Source organism: Geotrypetes seraphini, chromosome 1 (assembly GCF_902459505.1).
Source record: "Geotrypetes seraphini chromosome 1, aGeoSer1.1, whole genome shotgun sequence".
Classification (NCBI taxonomy): Eukaryota; Metazoa; Chordata; class Amphibia; order Gymnophiona; family Dermophiidae; genus Geotrypetes; species Geotrypetes seraphini.
In genome coordinates this window covers 124,238,799-124,257,511 of record NC_047084.1, presented here as the reverse complement: position 1 = coordinate 124,257,511, position 18,713 = coordinate 124,238,799, and the positions used below count along the sequence as shown (strand labels likewise).

The window sequence follows — 18,713 nt, the reverse complement described above, 5'->3', positions numbered from 1 at the left end:
GGATTGGCAGGATCTCCCCATAGTAAATCCATGTTGACGGGGATCCCGTAGATTCTCCTCGTCCAGGATCGTATCCAATTGACGTTTGATTAGAGTTTCCATCAGCTTGCTCACTATTGATGTGAGACTCACCGGTCTATAGTTTGCAGCCTCCATTCTGCAACCTTTTTTGTGGAGTGGAATGACGTTAGCCGTTTTCCAGTCCAACGGGACTATACCCGTACTAAGGGAGAGATTGAAAAGCGCGGACAGTGGTTCCTCCAAGACATCACTTAACTCCCTGAGCACCCTGGGGTGTAAGTTGTCTGGCCCCATCGCTTTGTTAACCTTGAGTTTAGACAGCTCACAGTAGACACTGCCTGGCGTAAACTCGAAGCTACTAAATGGGTCTACTGGATTATCCCTTGTCTATAGCAGAGGGCGTTGCATGGTGGAGGAGGAACATCGGTGACGTACAATCCGCGCATGCGCACTAAAAAAAACGCGACAGATCAGGGAACACGATTTTTTTAGTGCGCATGCGCGTCCTACCATTTTATTATATTAGATGTTTCTTCAAAATTTCTTGAAATGTTTTATAATATAAACTTCAACTTAGCTCATTTCTGAATCACAGCGGTAATAGAAGTTGTCTCATTGTGGCGGGGTCTTATGCGTTTCGCCGATAAGGCTTCTTCAGAGAACCCGCTTTTGATGATTACCATTCAGAAGTAGAGCTGCACACTAAAGAAAAGAGTTGAAAAACTTGTTACTTTTTTAAAACAACTCAAAATTTCATACATTCTTAAGGTGCTGCTGGTGGATACCTTCCTTAACTCTCTTGACTTCTCCAATTTCCGGTTTGAAATGACGTACCTTTCAGCTGTAGTCCCAATTTATCAATTATCTGTGCTTTCAAATGCCCACCATTCGATTTCTCAGTTTAACCCCATAGGGGTTACCGTTTGCCAGTGGTAAATCCACGATTGCTCTTTCTTCCACAAAAAGGCTGACATATTCCCCCCTCTTTTCAATCTTGGCGCTTCCAGGACTATAAACTTAAGATCATCTAAGGTGTGTGACAGAGTGTGCCAATGTTGTGACAGGGGAGCCCCTATATCTCCCCTACGGATCTTGCTTAGATGTTCAATAATCTGTATCCTTACAGATCTTGTTGTATAACCAATGTAAAACAATTGACAGGGGCATATAATAATAATAACTTTATTTTGTATACCGCCATACCCAGAGAGTTCTAGGCGGTTCACAGCAGTTAATAAGATTACACACGAAAATAACATTGGAATTTACAATTTTTTGGAATGTACATGTTGTTGAAGTTAACAGGAGTTTAACAATTTTTTTTTTTTTTGGAGAGTTCAGGTCAATGAAGTCGACATAAAATACTATCAGTAGGAATATACAAGGAGTATGATACAAGGAATATAGAAGGAATATGCAAGGAATATACAGGGAATATAGTACATGGAATATACAAGAGTGTATAATCATATATATTATATATATATAATCATATAAACAACTCCCTCTGTTGTACAGTTTGTATGATGATAAAGAGTATGTGTTTTGTGCAAGCGCGGGTGCACAATCTCCCGTGTTTCTGTGGTATGAAAGCACATAGAAACATAGAAATAGACGGCAGATAAGGGCCCACGGCCCATCTAGTCTGCCCACCTTAATGTCCCTCCCCTACCTTTGCCCTGTGAATAGATCCCATGTGCCGATCCCATTTGGCCTTAAAATCAGGCACGCTGCTGGCCTCAATCACCTGCAGTGGAAGACTATTCCAACGATCAACCACTCTTTCAGTGAAAAAGAATTTCCCGGAGGACTGGAAAATAGCAAATGTCACGCCTATCTTTAAGAAAGGATCAAGAGGAGACCCGGGAAACTACAGGCCGGTGAGCTTGACTTCGGTTCCGGGTAAGATGATGGAAGCACTTATTAAGGACAGCATCTGCGAGCACATGGAAAAAAATGGGCAGCTGAGGGAGAGCCAACATGGCTTCTGCAAGGGAAGGTCTTGCCTCACAAACTTACTACATTTCTTTGAGGGAATAAACAGCCAGATAGACAAAGGGGAACCCATAGACATAATTTACCTCGACTTCCAAAAAGCTTTCGACAAGGTACCCCACGAACGGCTGCTTAGGAAGCTGAGGAACCACGGAGTGGAGGGGGATGTATACCGATGGATTAAACACTGGTTGGCGGGCAGAAAACAGAGGGTTGGAGTGAAGGGCCAATACTCAGACTGGCAACGGGTCACGAGCGGAGTTCCGCAGGGGTCGGTGTTGGGACCGCTCCTGTTCAATATATTTATAGACGATCTGGAGACAGGGACGAAATGTGAGGTTATCAAATTTGCAGATGACACCAAACTCTGCAGCAGGGTTAGAACCACGGAAGACTGTGAAAACCTGCAAAGGGACCTAACGAAGCTGGAAGAGTGGGCCAAAAAGTGGCAGATGCGTTTTAATATAGAGAAATGCAAGGTCATGCATGTTGGGAAAAAGAACCCGATGTTCAGCTATACAATGGGGGGAACATTGCTAGATGTGAGTACCCTTGAAAGAGACCTGGGTGTGCTGGTGGATACAACAATGAAAGCATCAGCACAATGCGCGACAGCCTCAAAGAAAGCAAACAGAATGCTGGGTATCATCAAGAAGGGTATCACGACCAGGACAAAGGAAGTCATCATGCCACTGTACCGTGCAATGGTGCGCCCGCATTTGGAGTACTGTGTCCAGTATTGGTCGCCGTACCTCAAGAAGGACATAACATTGCTTGAGGGGGTCCAGAGAAGAGCGACGAAAATGGTAAGAGGTATGGAAAACCTTTCATATGCCGACAGGCTAGAACAGCTGGGGCTGTTCTCCCTGGAAAAGAGGAGACTTAGAGGAGACATGATACAAACTTTCAAGATCCTGAAAGGCATAGATAAGGTAGACAGGGACAGATTCTTCAGACTGTGGGGAACAACAAGTACAAGGGGGCACTCGGAGAAACTGAAAGGGGATAGGTTTAGAACCAATGCCAGGAAGTTCTTCTTCACCCAGAGAGTGGTGGACACATGGAACGCACTCCCGGAGGTAGTGGTGGGGCAGAAGACACTACAGGGATTCAAAGAAGGTTTGGATAAATTCTTGAAGGAAAAGGGGATTGAGGGATACAGATAGAAGTAAGGATAGGTTTTTTTAGGGCAGGGATCACTTGACAGGTCATGGACCTGATGGGCCGCCGCGGGTGCGGACCGCTGGGTGCGATGGACCTCTGGTCTGATCCCGGTGGAGGCAACTTCTTATGTTCTTATGTTCTTATGTTCTTATGGTGTCACCTCGTAGTTTCCCGCCCCTGATTTTCAACGGATGCCCTCTTGTTGTCGTGGGACCCTTGAAAAAGAAGATATCTTCCTCCGCCTCGATGCGGCCCGTAAGATACTTGAACGTCTCGATCATGTCTCCCCTCTCTCTGCGCTCCTCGAGCGAGTATAGCTGTAATTTGTCAAGCCGTTTTTCGTATGGTAGATCCTTGAGTCCCGAGACCATCCGGGTGGCCATTCTTTGCACCGACTCCAGTCTCAGCACATCCTTGCGATAATGCGGCCTCCAGAATTGCACACAGTATTCCAGGTGGGGCCTCACCATGGATCTATACAATGGCATAATGACTTCCGCCTTACGACTGACGAAACCCCTTCGTATGCAGCCCATGATTTGTCTTGCCTTGGACGAAGCCTGCTCCACTTGATTGGCAGACTTCATGTCCTCACTGACGATTACCCCCAAGTCTCGTTCTGCTACCGTTTTTGCTAGGATCTCGCCATTAAGGGTATAAGACTTGCATGGATTCTGGCTGCCCAGGTGCATAACTTTGCATTTTTTGGCATTGAAGTTGAGTTGCCATGTCCTAGACCATCGCTCCAGTAGGAGTAGGTCGTGCATCATGTTGTCAGGCATTGAATCTTCGTCTGTTGTGCATTTGCCCACTACATTACTCAGTTTGGCGTCATCGGCGAATAATGTTATTTTACCTCGAAGCCCTTCTGCCAAGTCTCTTATAAAGATGTTGAATAGGATTGGGCCCAAGACTGAGCCCTGTGGTACTCCACTAATCACCTCCGTCATTTCGGAGGGGGTGCCGTTCACCACCACCCTTTGGAGCCTACCTCCAAGCCAGCTCCCAACCCATTTCGTCAATGTGTTACCTAATCCTATAGAACTCATCTTGCTCAGTAACCTGCGGTGTGGTACGCTATCGAATGCTTTGCTAAAGTCCAGGTACACGATGTCCAGGGACTCCCCAATATCCAGCTTCCCTGTCACCCAATCAAAGAAGCTGATCAGGTTGGATTGGCAGGATCTCCCCTTAGTAAATCCATGTTGTCGGGGATCCCGTAGATTCTCCTCATCCAGGATCTTATCTAATTGGTGTTTGATTAGAGTTTCCATTAGTTTGCTCACTATCGATGTTAGACTCACTGGTCTGTAGTTTGCTGTCTCCATCTTTGAGCCTTTCTTGTGCAGTGGAATGACGTTAGCCGTCCTCCAGTCCAACGGGACGCTGCCTGTACTAAGGGAGAGGTTGAAGAGCGCGGACAGTGGCTTCGCCAAGACATCACTCAGCTCCCTAAGCACCCTGGGGTGCAGGTTGTCCGGCCCCATTGCTTTGTTAACCTTGAGCTTTGACAGCTCACCGTAGACACTGCTGGGCGTAAACTCAAAGTTACTAAACGGGTCAACTGAGCCAACCCTTGTCTGTAGCTGAGGGCCGAGCCCTGGCGCTTCTCGGGTGAAGACTGAGCAGAAGTATTCATTTAATAGTTGGGCTTTTTCCGAATCCTTTTCCACATAGTCTCCATCTGGAGTCCTAAGACGTACAATCCCGCCTGAGTTTTTTCTTCTATCACTGATATACCTGAAGAAGGATTTATCTCCCTTCTGGATGTTCTTTGCTAGAGACTCCTCCATGAGGAATTTAGCCTCCCTGACTGCTGTTTTGACGGCTTTTGATTTGGTCAGGTAGTCTGCTCTAGAGTCCTGCTTCCCTGATTGTTTGTAAGAGATGAATGCTTTTTTCTTCTCCTTGATCAGGTCTGAGATCTCCGCAGTAAACCACTGTGGCTTATTGTTCCTTCTCCGTTTACTTACTGATTTTACATAGCGGTTTGTTGCTTCTTGTATGGTTGCTTTCAAAGTCGACCACATGTCTTCCACGTTATCGGTTTCTTCTTGGCTTTGTAGCGCCTGGTGAACGAAGTCTCCCATATCTTTGAAATTTGTGTCCTTGAATTTGAGGACTTTGGTTAGTGTAGTAGATTTAGTGAAACCTTTCCTGATATTGAACCATACCATGTTGTGGTCACTGGAGGCCAATGTGTCGCCCACCGAGACCTCTGTGACACTTTCTCCATTGGTAAGTATCAGGTCCAGTATTGCCTGATCCCTTGTCGGTTCCAACACCAGTTGCCTGAGGCTTGCTCCTTTCATAGAGTTTAATAGCCTCCTGCTGCTGCCGGAAGCAGAGGTAAGTGTAACCCAATCCACATCAGGCATGTTGAAGTCACCTAGCAGTACTGTGTCCCCACGCAAGGTGATATTTTCTATATCTTCGATTATTTCCATATCCAGGTCATCCTGTTGTCTTGGGGGTCTGTAAATTACGCCAAGATACAAGCATTTGTCCTTCCCTCTGGCCAAATTAACCCAAAGGGATTCCCCAGTATACTGGACATCTGAGATTCTCGTGACCTTAATGTCATCTTTAGTATATAATGCTACACCCCCTCCCATCCTACCCTCTCTGTCCCGGCGAAGCAAGTTGAAACCCGGTATGACCATGTCCCACCCGTGGGAGTCTGTGAGCCAGGTTTCGGATATCGCCACCACATCCAGGTCGGCATTCCTTATTTCTGTTTCCAATTCCAGGATCTTGTTTCCTAAACTGTGTGCGTTGACGTACATAGCCCTCCATGTTATATTTTTGTTACGTCTCAGTGGGGATATTCCTGCTTGAGCTATTTGAACACCTTTAACATTGTTTGTGTTATTTGTGCTTTCCTGATGCTCTGAACCACAATGTGTACTCCCCATATACCCAGAACTACAGTGTGTACTCCCCCTAGACCCGGAATTACAATGTGACCCATAAATATGATGTGACCCTACTCCCGACTCAAAAGTGTGTGCACTCACCCCTGACCCAGAATTTCGGTGACTACTTTCCTCAGCCTCAAAAATGTATTGGCATTTTAGTTCGCCTGGTATGTTGTTTGTGCCTGTACCCTCCCCCGACTTACCTAGTTTAAAGCCCTGTGGAGTAGGCGGGCTAGGCGGTGTCCAAGGACATTCTTCCCTCTTCTGGTTAGGTGTAGCCCGTCGTGTCCCTGTAGTCCTTGCAATGCTTCTCCATGGTGCAGAAACCCGAAGTTCATCTCCTTGCACCATCCTCGCAGCCAGTCGTTCACCCTCTGTATTCGATCCTCTCTGGCTCTGCCCTTGCCCCTCACTGGGAGAATCGAGGAGAAGACTACCTGCGCATCCATCCTCCTCAGCTTCTCCCCCAGGGCCCTGAAGTCTTCAGGTATGATGTCCGGGCTGCTCCTTGCAGTGTCGTTGGTTCCGACGTGGATTAGAACCATGGGGAAGTGGTCTCGGGGCTTAATGAGTCTGTCAATGCAAGCAGTGACATCCCGGATCCTGGCCCCTGGCAAACAGCAGACCTCTCTTGATTGTAGGTCTGGTCTGCAGATTGGTCCCTCGGTGCCCCTCAGCAGCGAATCTCCGATGACCACCACTCTGCGCTTCTTAGGGGTGGGCTGTACTGTTGATTGCGGAGTTGGAACCGTCTGCTGAACAACTACTTGTAGCTCTTTCTCCGGACCATCCTGTAGCAGCTGATATCTGTTCCTCAGGGCGATATGAGGTGTCGATGTTGAGCTGTCCTGTATGGGGGAAAAAGAGACAGAGTTAGGTCCTTTGCGTTTTCTTGTGGAGGAAGTCACCAACTGCCAGGAGTCAGCGTCTCCAACCACTTCCTGCATTCCGGTAGTTTGTCTCAAGGTGGCCGTTTTGGATGCTATGGGTGTTCCCAGGGTGGTCTTGTCAGGTTCCTGTTCAGCGATCTGAGACAGCTCCTGGATGACTCCATCGATGAAGGTCTCGTCGTCTCGGATGCTCCTTAAGCGCTGAACCTCCTCTCTCAGGCTCTTTAGCTCCATCCAAAGGCTGTCGTCCGGTTGATCCATTACTTCTGTCTGTGTTGAGACTGTAGACATCTTTGAGGGGATGGCCTCGGTCTGTACAGAGACCTCTGCCCTCCGTCCTGGTTCTCCTTCCATCTGTACTCGGACCATAGCCATCCCCTGGGTGCTCTCGGTGACTGAACTGCCTGTTTTGATTGAAGTCTTGCTGCTTCTAGTCCTACCTGCCATTACAAAGGTTTATTGTTATTATTTCTTAATTTAAAATTTTATTTATTTATTTATTTTATTTTTTTTTTTTTTTTTAGGATGTTTGTTAGGGTGGGGGCTGTTAGGTGTTGGTCAGTAAGTGTTGAGGGAGGGATGGAGTAGTTAGTTAGTTAGTAGTAGTAGTTTGTTAGTTAACAGTTAGTTAATTGTCAGATAAGAACGTCTGTTTGTTAGTGTGCTGGAGAGGTGCTTGAGGTCTGCCTGTTAAAGTGGTTTGGGAATAGAGTGATTGGTGAGGTCTGCCTGTTAAGTGAGAAAGATTTAGTAGCTTGTTGGTGAGATAGAAAGTAAGATTGATAGTTAAAGACTTGGTAGAATGCTAAAGAAAGACTGAAGACAATTTGTTAGTTAGCTAGTCTTATAAGTTGGGAGTCCGGCTATAGTTGATAGCCCTTTCTTGATGCCCTTCTTGAGGCCCTTCGCAAAGGCGCTCTCGCTAAGGCGAGCGCCTTTGCCGCTCGCCTTCGCCGCGCGCCGAACGGCTGTGCGCCGTTGGCCCCCCCTGGTTAAGGGGGAGTCCGGGCGCTGACGTTGGTGGTGACGCGGAGCGGGTGGGCGGAGCTAACTCTCGCCGCTACCCGCTCTTCACTCTCGCCGTCTCCTGCCTCCTCCTGCTTCTCTCCGGCCCCGCTCTCCTGCTGCTTGCAGTCTCCTCCTTCTGCCCTCAGCCGCTTGCTCTGCCTGCCTCCACCACGCGGCCGCCGATTTACTTCGCCCGCGGCTCCCTTCCTGGTTAAGCACACACTGCATCTTCCACATGGATAATGTCCCTTGAGAATTGCTTGTTGATCTTGATCCCTACTTAAAAATTGAGAAGAGCTGACTCGTTCCCGAAGGTTCTGTCCCCTGGAATAGGCAAAAATAGGTAACTGAGCTAGACTAGTATGGTATTAAAGAATATGCCAGTGAGATTTCACAATTTTCTTGATTTCGAAAGCCATAGGAGAAGAAGTCGACGTTTGGGATCACTGGGTGAAAACTTGCACAGCCATTTTAGATGAAATAGCCCCTAAACTAAATAGCAAAAGCTGTGCAAATAAATATAACAAATGGTTTGACTCCGAACTTCTAAAAATGAAACAACTAGTAAGACGACTAGAAAGAATTTGGAAACAAACAGGAAAATTGTCAGACCGGAACAACTGGAGATCCAATATAAAAATCTACAAACAACTGATAAAAGACAAACATAAAGCATTTTACTCTTCTAAAATTGACTTACCTAGCTTAAAAGGAATCAATACAAAAGAGCTGTTCAACTTGGTTATGAAGTTATTTGACACCACACATCACACTCAACACGTGTACAATATTAAACCACCTTCAGCAAATGCATTTCGACTCAAAAGTTAAAAAACTAAGAAACAACTGTTCGACAAATGACATCAATGAACACCAAATAGCTATCACACAAGGAAATGAAATACCAGCGGACATGATCTGGAGTTCCTTTCAAGACTTAGAATGGAATAATTATATTAAATTATACAACAAATACTCTAAATCAGTGATTCCCAACCCTGTCCTGGAGGAACACCAGGCCAATCGGGTTTTCAGGCTAGCCCTAATGAATATGCATGAGAGAGATTTGCATATGATGGAAGTGATAGGCATGCAAATTTGCTTCATGCATATTCATTAGGACTAGCCTGAAAACCCAATTGGCCTGGTGTTCCTCCAGGACAGGGTTGGGAACCACTGCTCTAAATCATACTGTGTTTTGAACTCATGTCTCCCAGAAATTATGAAGGCAGCTCCATTAAACTTTAAACTATCCTTGCTGAATTACCTAACCGATAAACAAAAAAATGGAAAATTCCTCACTAATAATGGTCACATAATAATAACCCCAATTCCAAAAAATAGTAAAGAATCATTAGCACTAGTAACCAACTATAGACCAGTAGCATCCATCCCTTTTATTGTAAAAATCACGGAAGGATTGGTACATACCCAATTGATGAAATATCTTGATCAATTCTCTCTCCTATATGAGACTCAATCTGGTTTTAGACGTTTGTTCAGCACTGAGACAGTAATTACGGCTATCTTAGATTATCTGCATCTCTTGTTCAGTAAGGGCCTTAATGTCCTGATCATGCAATTCGATATGAGCTCTGCCTTTGACTTGGTGGACAATGGGAAACTACTACAATGCTTAGATGCAATTGGTATCAGGGAAGAGGTCTTAAACTGGTTTCGGGGTTTCCTTATGTCACGCACCTATCAGGTACGTTTCAATTACGATCTCTCTGATACCTGGAACAATCCATCTGGCGTACCGCAGGGGTCACCACTTTCCCCACTGCTTTTCAATGTTTATATGTCCTCATTAGGACCACAATTCACCCAGCTGGGGATAAAATTATTCAGTTACACAGATGACTTCACGATCATCATTCCATTCGCTAACTCTCTCTTGGAAGCTACTCCCAAGGCAACAGAAGTACTAAATCTGATGGAGCAGTGGATGTCTGAATTCAGACTGAGACTCAACTCAGAAAAAAACAAAATTTTTCGTAGCCTCCCCACGCCCACTTGACACCAAAACATCACTCTGCATCAATAAACTTAGTTACCCTATTCAATCTACTATGAAGATATTGGGTGTAACATTGGATCAGAGCCTAACCATGAAAGACCAGGTTGACTCTTTCATCAGAAAGAGTTTTTTCACTCTACGGAAGCTTCGGTCCATTAGAGCATATTTTGACATGTCAGATTTTAGAATTCTGGTACAATCCCTCATTTTAAGTCAACTTGATTACTGTAATATCGCCTATTTGACAATTGCCCAAAAGAATATGCGATGATTACAACTGGTGCAAAATGCAGCGATTAAACTGATCTTCGGACTGAAAAAGTCTGCTGATGGAGGAGCGTATGAAGTTTAAGTTCAGTTGTTTTTTGCTTTAAGGCACTATTCAGTCTAGCCCCTAAATATATAACTGACCTTTTCTCTTTCTCAGCCAACAGACATAAGAGAAGCTCACACTTGAACTTTGTTTCCCCTCCAGTTAGAGGATGTAAACTTAAAAGACATCATCAACACCTTCTCTCACATCAGGCAGCACTATGGGGTAAAGATCTAGGGAAAATGCTTGAGTACCTGATTGTAAAACTGCTTAGAAATCCTTAATAGGCGATATATAAAATCCTAATAAACTTAAACTTAAACTTATCAATTGCTTACGCCTACTATGTATGGGGAATTTAGGAAACGCCTAAAAACATATCTGTTTCTGAAGTATTTAGGCAGCTGACCTGTACAATTCTTACTCCAAAATAACTGTTAATCTATACCTGCTAATCACTAGCTCTTAACTCTGTTTATTCCACTCAAGTTGTACCATCTTTTAATTATTGTAAACCGCATAGAACTTCACGGTCCTGCGGTATATAAACTGTTATTATTATTATTATATGGGAATATGGAAGAGTGCATACCATTTTAGGCTCAATAGGACTGTTATTGCCCCGTAAAAGATGGTCACGCTGAGCGTATAGAGCCCTTTTATATGCTTTTTTGATGAATGTCCTAGGGTAGCCCTTTTCAACGAACCTTGCCCACATGTCCTTAGCTCTGTGTTTATATTCTTCAACAGAGCGGCAAAGGCGACATAACCTTAAAAATTGTCCCACTGGCAAATTGGCTCGTAAATGCCTCGGATGATGACTATCAAAATTCAAGAGATTGTTTCTGTCCGTTGTTTTTCGATAAATAGTAGTTTGGAAATGACCCTAATGAAGAGATATCCAAATATCTAGAAATGCTATCTCTGTAAATTGTAGGTTAGTATCACACATATTCAGCCACTGGAAAAAAAATTTTGAATTGTTGTTCTGTGCTACATGATGCAGGATTTAGGAGTAATCATCAGTGCAGACATGAAAACTGCCAATCAAGTGGAGAAGGCTTCATCTAAGGCAAGGCAGATATTGGGTTGTATCAATAGAAGTTTCGTCAGCCAAAAGCCTGAAGTCAAATGCCGTTGTACAGGGCCATGGTGAGACCTCATCTGGAGTACTATGTGCAATTCTGGAGGCCACATTACAGTAAAGATGTGCGTAGAATTAAATCGGTTCAGCGGACGGCCACCAGGATGATCTTGGGGTTCAAGGGTCTCTCGTACGAAGAGAGTCTGAACAAATTGCAGCTCTACACTCTCGAGGAACGTAGGGAGAGGAGAGACATGATCGAAACATTTAAGTACCTCACGGGACGTGTCGAAGTGGAAGATGATATTTTCTTTCTCAAGGGACTCTCGGCCACAAGAGGGCACCCGCTCAAACTCAGGGGCGGAAAATTTCATGGCGACACCAGAAAGTATTTCTTCACAGAGAGAGTGGTTGATCATTGGAACAAGCTTCCAGTGCAGGTGAGGCAGACAGCGTGCCAGACTTTAAGAATAAATGGGATACCCATGTGGGATCCCTACGAGGGTCAAGATAAGGAATTTGGGTCATTAGGGCATAGACAGGGGGTGGGTAAGCAGAGTGGGCAGACTTGATGGGCTGTAGCCCTTTTCTGCCGTCATCTTCTATGTTTCTATGATGGGTCATTTGGCCTTTATCTGCCATCATGTTTCTATAATCAGAAAGTTCTATGACATCACAATGCAGGTGTAAAGAGCCTTAGCCTATAGGAAGAGGAGATGCAAATGTTAAGAGCCTTAGCCAATAGGGAGAGGAGGAGAGAGTGGCTGCTGCAGACACCAGAAAGTATTTCTTCACAGAGAGAGTGGTTGATCATTGGAACAAGCTTCCAGTGCAGGTGATCGAGGCAGATAGTGTGCCAGACTTTAAGAATAAATGGGATACCCATGTGGGATCCCTACGAGGGTCAAGATAAGGAGATTGGGTCATTAGGGCATAGACAGGGGGTGGGTAAGCAGAGTGGGCAGACTTGATGGGCTGTAGCCCTTTTCTGCCGTCATCTTCTATGTTTCTATGATTCCACATTAGGAGTCTCTGCCCAGGAAAAGGATCTAGGTGTCATTGTTGAGGATACTTTGAAACACTCAGCTCAATGTGCGGCAGCGGCTAAGAAAGCAAATAGAATGTTAGGAATTAGGAAAGGAATGAAAAGCAAGGATGAAAATGTTATAATGCCCTGGTATTGCTGTATAATATGGCCACATCAAGTTTCAAGTTTATTAAAATATCAAATACTTCAATGAATATGACAATTTAAAATTAGGAGAGAAAAATAAAACATCTTGAATACAATGTGTCATTCTGGTTGCCATGTCTCAAAAAAAGATTTGTGGAATTAGAAAAGGTACAGAGAAGGGCGATGAAAGTGATAAAAGTGATGGGACAACTTCCCCATTAGGAAAGGCTAAAGAGGTTAGAGCTCTTCAACTCAGAAAAGAGATGGCTGAGAGGAGATATGATTGAAGTCTACAAAATCATGAGTGGTATAGAATCGATACAATGAATCGACTTTTCGATCCATCATTTATTAAAAAAACTAGGGGGCACACAATGAAGTTATAGGGAAACACTTTTAAAACCAATAAGAGGAAATATTTTTTCACTCTAGGAATAGTTAAGCTCTGAAATTCATTGCCAGAGGATGTGATAGAGACTTACAAGATCATGAAGGGCAAAGAGAAAGTGGAGAGGGACAGATTCTTCAAACTTTCGAAAACTACAAGAACGAGAGAGCATTCGGAAAAATTAAGAGGGGACAGATTCAGAACCAATTCTAGGAAGTTCTTCACCCAAAGGGTGGTGGACACCTGGAACACGCTTCCAGAGGGTATGATAGAGACTTACAAGATCATGAAGGGCAAAGAGAAAGTGGAGAGGGACAGATTCTTCAAACTTTCGAAAACTACAAGAACGAGAGGGCATTCAGAAAAATTAAGAGGGGACGGATTCAGAACCAATGCTAGGAAGTTCTTCTTCACCCAAATGGTGGTGGACACCTGGAACGCGCTTCCAGAGGGTATGATAGAGACTTACAAGATCATGAAGGGCAAAGAGAAAGTGGAGAGGGACAGATTCTTCAAACTTTCGAAAACTACAAGAACGAGAGAGCATTCGGAAAAATTAAGAGGGGACAGATTCAGAACCAATTCTAGGAAGTTCTTCACCCAAAGGGTGGTGGACACCTGGAACACGCTTCCAGAGGGTATGATAGAGACTTACAAGATCATGAAGGGCAAAGAGAAAGTGGAGAGGGACAGATTCTTCAAACTTTCGAAAACTACAAGAACGAGAGGGCATTCAGAAAAATTAAGAGGGGACGGATTCAGAACCAATGCTAGGAAGTTCTTCTTCACCCAAATGGTGGTGGACACCTGGAACGCGCTTCCAGAGGGTATGATAGAGACTTACAAGATCATGAAGGGCAAAGAGAAAGTGGAGAGGGACAGATTCTTCAAACTTTCGAAAACTACAAGAACGAGAGGGCATTCGGAAAAATTAAGAGGGGACAGATTCAGAACCAATTCTAGGAAGTTCTTCTTCACCCAAAGGGTGGTGGACACCTGGAACACGCTTCCAGAGGGTATGATAGAGACTTACAAGATCATGAAGGGCAAAGAGAAAGTGGAGAGGGACAGATTCTTCAAACTTTTGAAAACTACAAGAACGAGAGGGCATTCGGAAAAATTAAGAGGGGACAGATTCAGAACCAATTCTAGGAAGTTCTTCTTCACCCAAAGGGTGGTGGACACCTGGAACGCGCTTCCAGAGGGTATGATAGAGACTTACAAGATCATGAAGGGCAAAGAGAAAGTGGAGAGGGACAGATTCTTCAAACTTTTGAAAACTACAAGAACGAGAGGGCATTCGGAAAAATTAAGAGGGGACAGATTCAGAACCAATTCTAGGAAGTTCTTCTTCACCCAAAGGGTGGTGGACACCTGGAACGCGCTTCCAGAGGGTATGATAGAGACTTACAAGATCATGAAGGGCAAAGAGAAAGTGGAGAGGGACAGATCCTTCAAACTTTCGAAAACTACAAGAACGAGAGGGCATTCGGAAAAATTAAGAGGGGACAGATTCAGAACCAATTCTAGGAAGTTCTTCTTCACCCAAAGGGTGGTGGACACCTGGAACACGCTTCCAGAGGGTATGATAGAGACTTACAAGATCATGAAGGGCAAAGAGAAAGTGGAGAGGGACAGATTCTTCAAACTTTTGAAAACTACAAGAACGAGAGGGCATTCGGAAAAATTAAGAGGGGACAGATTCAGAACCAATGCTAGGAAGTTCTTCTTCACCCAAAGGGTGGTGGACACCTGGAACGCGCTTCCAGAGGGTATGATAGAGACTTACAAGATCATGAAGGGCAAAGAGAAAGTGGAGAGGGACAGATTCTTCAAACTTTCGAAAACTACAAGAACGAGAGGGCATTCGGAAAAATTAAGAGGGGACAGATTCAGAACCAATTCTAGGAAGTTCTTCTTCACCCAAAGGGTGGTGGACACCTGGAACACGCTTCCAGAGGGTATGATAGAGACTTACAAGATCATGAAGGGCAAAGAGAAAGTGGAGAGGGACAGATCCTTCAAACTTTCGAAAACTACAAGAACGAGAGGGCATTCGGAAAAATTAAGAGGGGACAGATTCAGAACCAATTCTAGGAAGTTCTTCTTCACCCAAAGGGTGGTGGACACCTGGAACGCGCTTCCAGAGGGTATGATAGAGACTTACAAGATCATGAAGGGCAAAGAGAAAGTGGAGAGGGACAGATTCTTCAAACTTTTGAAAACTACAAGAACGAGAGGGCATTCGGAAAAATTAAGAGGGGACAGATTCAGAACCAATGCTAGGAAGTTCTTCTTCACCCAAAGGGTGGTGGACACCTGGAACGCGCTTCCAGAGGGTATGATAGGACAGAGTACGGTATTGGGGTTCAAGAAGGGATTGGATGATTTTCTGAAGGAAAAGGGGATTGAAGAACTTCTATACAGGTCCTGGACCTGATGGGCCTCCGAGTGAGCGGACTGCTGGGCGCGATGGACCTCTGGTCTGACTCAGCAGAGGCATTTCTTATGTTCTTATGTAACATAGATGGATTTAAAAAAGGTTTGGACAAGTTCCTGGAGGAAAAGTCCATAGCCTGCTATTGAGACAGACATGAAGGCAGCCACTGCTTGCCCTGGGATTGGTACTATTTGGGTTTCTGCCTGTGACCTGTCTTGGCCTCTGTGGAAACAGGATACTGAGCTACATGGAGCTATAATTTGACTCAGCATGACTATTCTTATGTTTTTATATTCTTCAGACATATTCCTTGTGGTAGAAGTAAATACCCCAAAGTAATTAAAATTCCTACTTTGCCCCCAAATTGTCGTTGTCAATCTCCCACCTCTGACCTTCTATCTCACAGGGAGAGTCCCTATTTTTATTTTCCAGCCAAGCTGGACATGGTTTCTAAAATGTTTAGAATCATCCTGCTTATACCCCCACAGGAAGGCAAACACAGGCACTTGTTTGTGGAACAAGGATTCAGGAATTCTTGGGACCAGAACCAGAACTAACAAAGGTTGCTGCCTGACATTCTGTGATGGTATGGGAAGCCACTGCACGCCAGAAACATCCAAGTGAAGAAGACAGAGATTTAGGGGTCCTTTTACTAAGGCACCCTACCCAATTTAGTGCACGCTAAATGCTAACGACCCCCATTATATTCTATGGACACGTTAGCATTTAGCGTGGACTAATCTTTAGCTCAGACTAAATTGGGCAGTGTGCCTTAGTAGAAGGACCCCTTAATGAAGTAGTGCATTAGCATCCAGGCTTCAGCCCTTTCCCAGTAAAGGCAGAAGGGGTTTCAATTGCTGTTCCTGCACAGATGAATAGAGATATACCATTGACATCTGACCAGTGGCGTACCAAGGGGGGGGGGGCATGGGGACGGTCCATCCCGGGTGCACGCTTCAAGGAGGTGTATAGCCATCCGGGTCCGGAACCTCCCGCGCTGCTCAAAACGGCACCTCAGCACGGCTGCCGACTTTGCTCTGGAATAAGTACAGCAACCGCGCTGAAGTGCAGGAAGGTCCCGCAATGACTACTTCTGCTGCCTCTGCTCTGGAAGAGGTAAGTGACGTCGGGGGGGGGGGGCAGCCGCAGTCATCGCGGGACTTTGCCGCAACTCCCTGCATCTGCAGGCCCAGCCCCCCTCCGAAGTCACTTACCTCTTCTGGAGCAGAGGCAGCAGAAGTAGTCATCGCAGGACCTTGCTGATTTGGATAGAGAGAGAAAGGAGCATAGCAGGGTGGTGGAAGGAGAAAAAGGGGATCAGGGTGGTAAGGAAGGGTGTGGAGGGTGAGAAAGGGGGTCAGGGTGGTATAGAGGCATGTTGAAGGGTGAGAAAGGGGGTCAGGGTGGTATGGAAGGGTGGTGGAGGGAGAGAAAGGGAGCAGATGCTGATGGCAGTGGAGGGAAGGAAGAGGAGAGAGTGAAATGCCAGACCATGGGGGTATGGGAGAGGGAAGGAGAGGAGAGAGATGCCAGACCATTGGAGGAGGGAAGGGAAGAAGATGGGTGCCAGACCAATGGGGGTGAAGGGAGAGATGGAAGGGGGAGGCATAAAGTTTCTGGAAGGGGAATAGAAGGAGAGAAGATGCCATATAGAAGGGGCAGAGAGAGGGTAGACAGTGGATGAAAAGAAGCAAGTGACAAAAAGATGAGGAAAGCAGAAACCAGAGAAGACAAGGTATAAAAAATTCTATTTATTTATTTTTATTTTTTTTTTGCTTTGGGGGAGATGCAACGCTGTTTCTGTGGTGTTGCATTGTATGCAGAGTCCAGCTTCTTGGTGCTTCAGTTTAACCTTTGTCTGCGTATTTTTATTCTATCCCCCCATTTACAAAACTATAGAGCGTTTTTTAGTGTTGGCATCTGAGCTGTTACCACCGTGGCTAAAAGCCACACTACAGTTTTGTAAAAGGGGGAGGAGTTAGTTTGTGATTACATACTAGGTGAAGGTGTTTTCTGTGTTCTTTATGTTCGAAAAGACATGGTTTTCTTTTAGGATTGACTGTGTAGGATTAATCTGGCTTGTTTGGTTTTACAATGGGTTTATTGATGTACTGCTCACTTCAGTATGTAAGATGCTGCCTTTTCCTATGATTATTACTAAAAATCATGTTTTTCATTCAGATGGGGGGGGGGTCAAAAAATGATGGGCCCTGGGTGTCACATATGCTAGGTACGCCACTGCATCTGACTACTGGGAGTTGTCATCAAGCTGGCAGTGATTTCCATCAAGGTATTATTTTATTGAACTGTAACATCTGTAGCTAAAGGAACAGTATTTTAACATATTTTAAAAGTATTTTTTGTGCTTGAGAGAAGGAGAACTGATACATACAAGTAGTTGGCCATTTATGAAGAACTGTTTGGGGTTTTGCTTCAAAAACTGAAAGCTGTTTTTGTTAAAGTTAAAATCTGATGTGGACTACTTTATTTTGAGGCATTACAAACTGATGCTGTACTTGACCAGCCTGACAGGACATTTCTGATCCCAGTCCTGGGTCCCCTTATTCTACTATCTACTAACTCAAACAATCTTCTTCATCGCAGCCAACTACCATCCCAAATGGGACAAATTGCCCTCAAGCCGAACCCCAAAACCCAAAATGTAGACATCTCAAGCCCCTCGAATTACAGACCTATAGCTGGAATCCAAACTTCATGAAACACACGTCTGCAAACAACTCTTCGCCTACAATGAAGAACACTCATGCTTCCATCCCACTCAATTTTGATTCTGCTCAAATCACAGCACAGAAGACCTTTTATTGACCTTAACCACCAAAATCGAGCAATACTTGAGTATCGGCCACCAGGCAATCCTCCTTTAATTTGACATATCTGTCGCCTTCGACACGATTGACCACCAACTACTATTAGCCAAACTCAATGAAATAGGCATCATAGGAACCGTCCTGAACTGGTTCAAAGACTTCCTACAAAAGAGACAATATCTTGTCTACAAAAATGAACCATTTTCAAAAAATTGGCAAGTGTTCTGTGGCGTACCACAAGGATCACTATTATCCCCAATCTTCTATAATCTTTTCATGAGCTCACTAGACCGTATTAAATTCAACAACAATGAATACATATTCTCATATGCAGATGGCATTCTTCTACTCATCCCAATTAATCGTGAATCTAATGATACAATGCTGATAATATAGGAACAGAACATAAGAACATAAGAATAGCCTTACTGGGTCAGACCAATGGTCCATCAAACCCAGTAGCACGTTCT

General features: G+C 44.7%; 1 protein-coding gene across 2 annotated transcripts in view; it reads left to right on the top strand.

Moving 5' to 3' along the window:
- LOC117357363 (EF-hand calcium-binding domain-containing protein 14-like) overlaps nucleotides 1-18,713 on the top strand; it is a 298,105-nt gene that overhangs the window by 90,786 nt on the left and 188,606 nt on the right. The window lies entirely within an intron of this gene.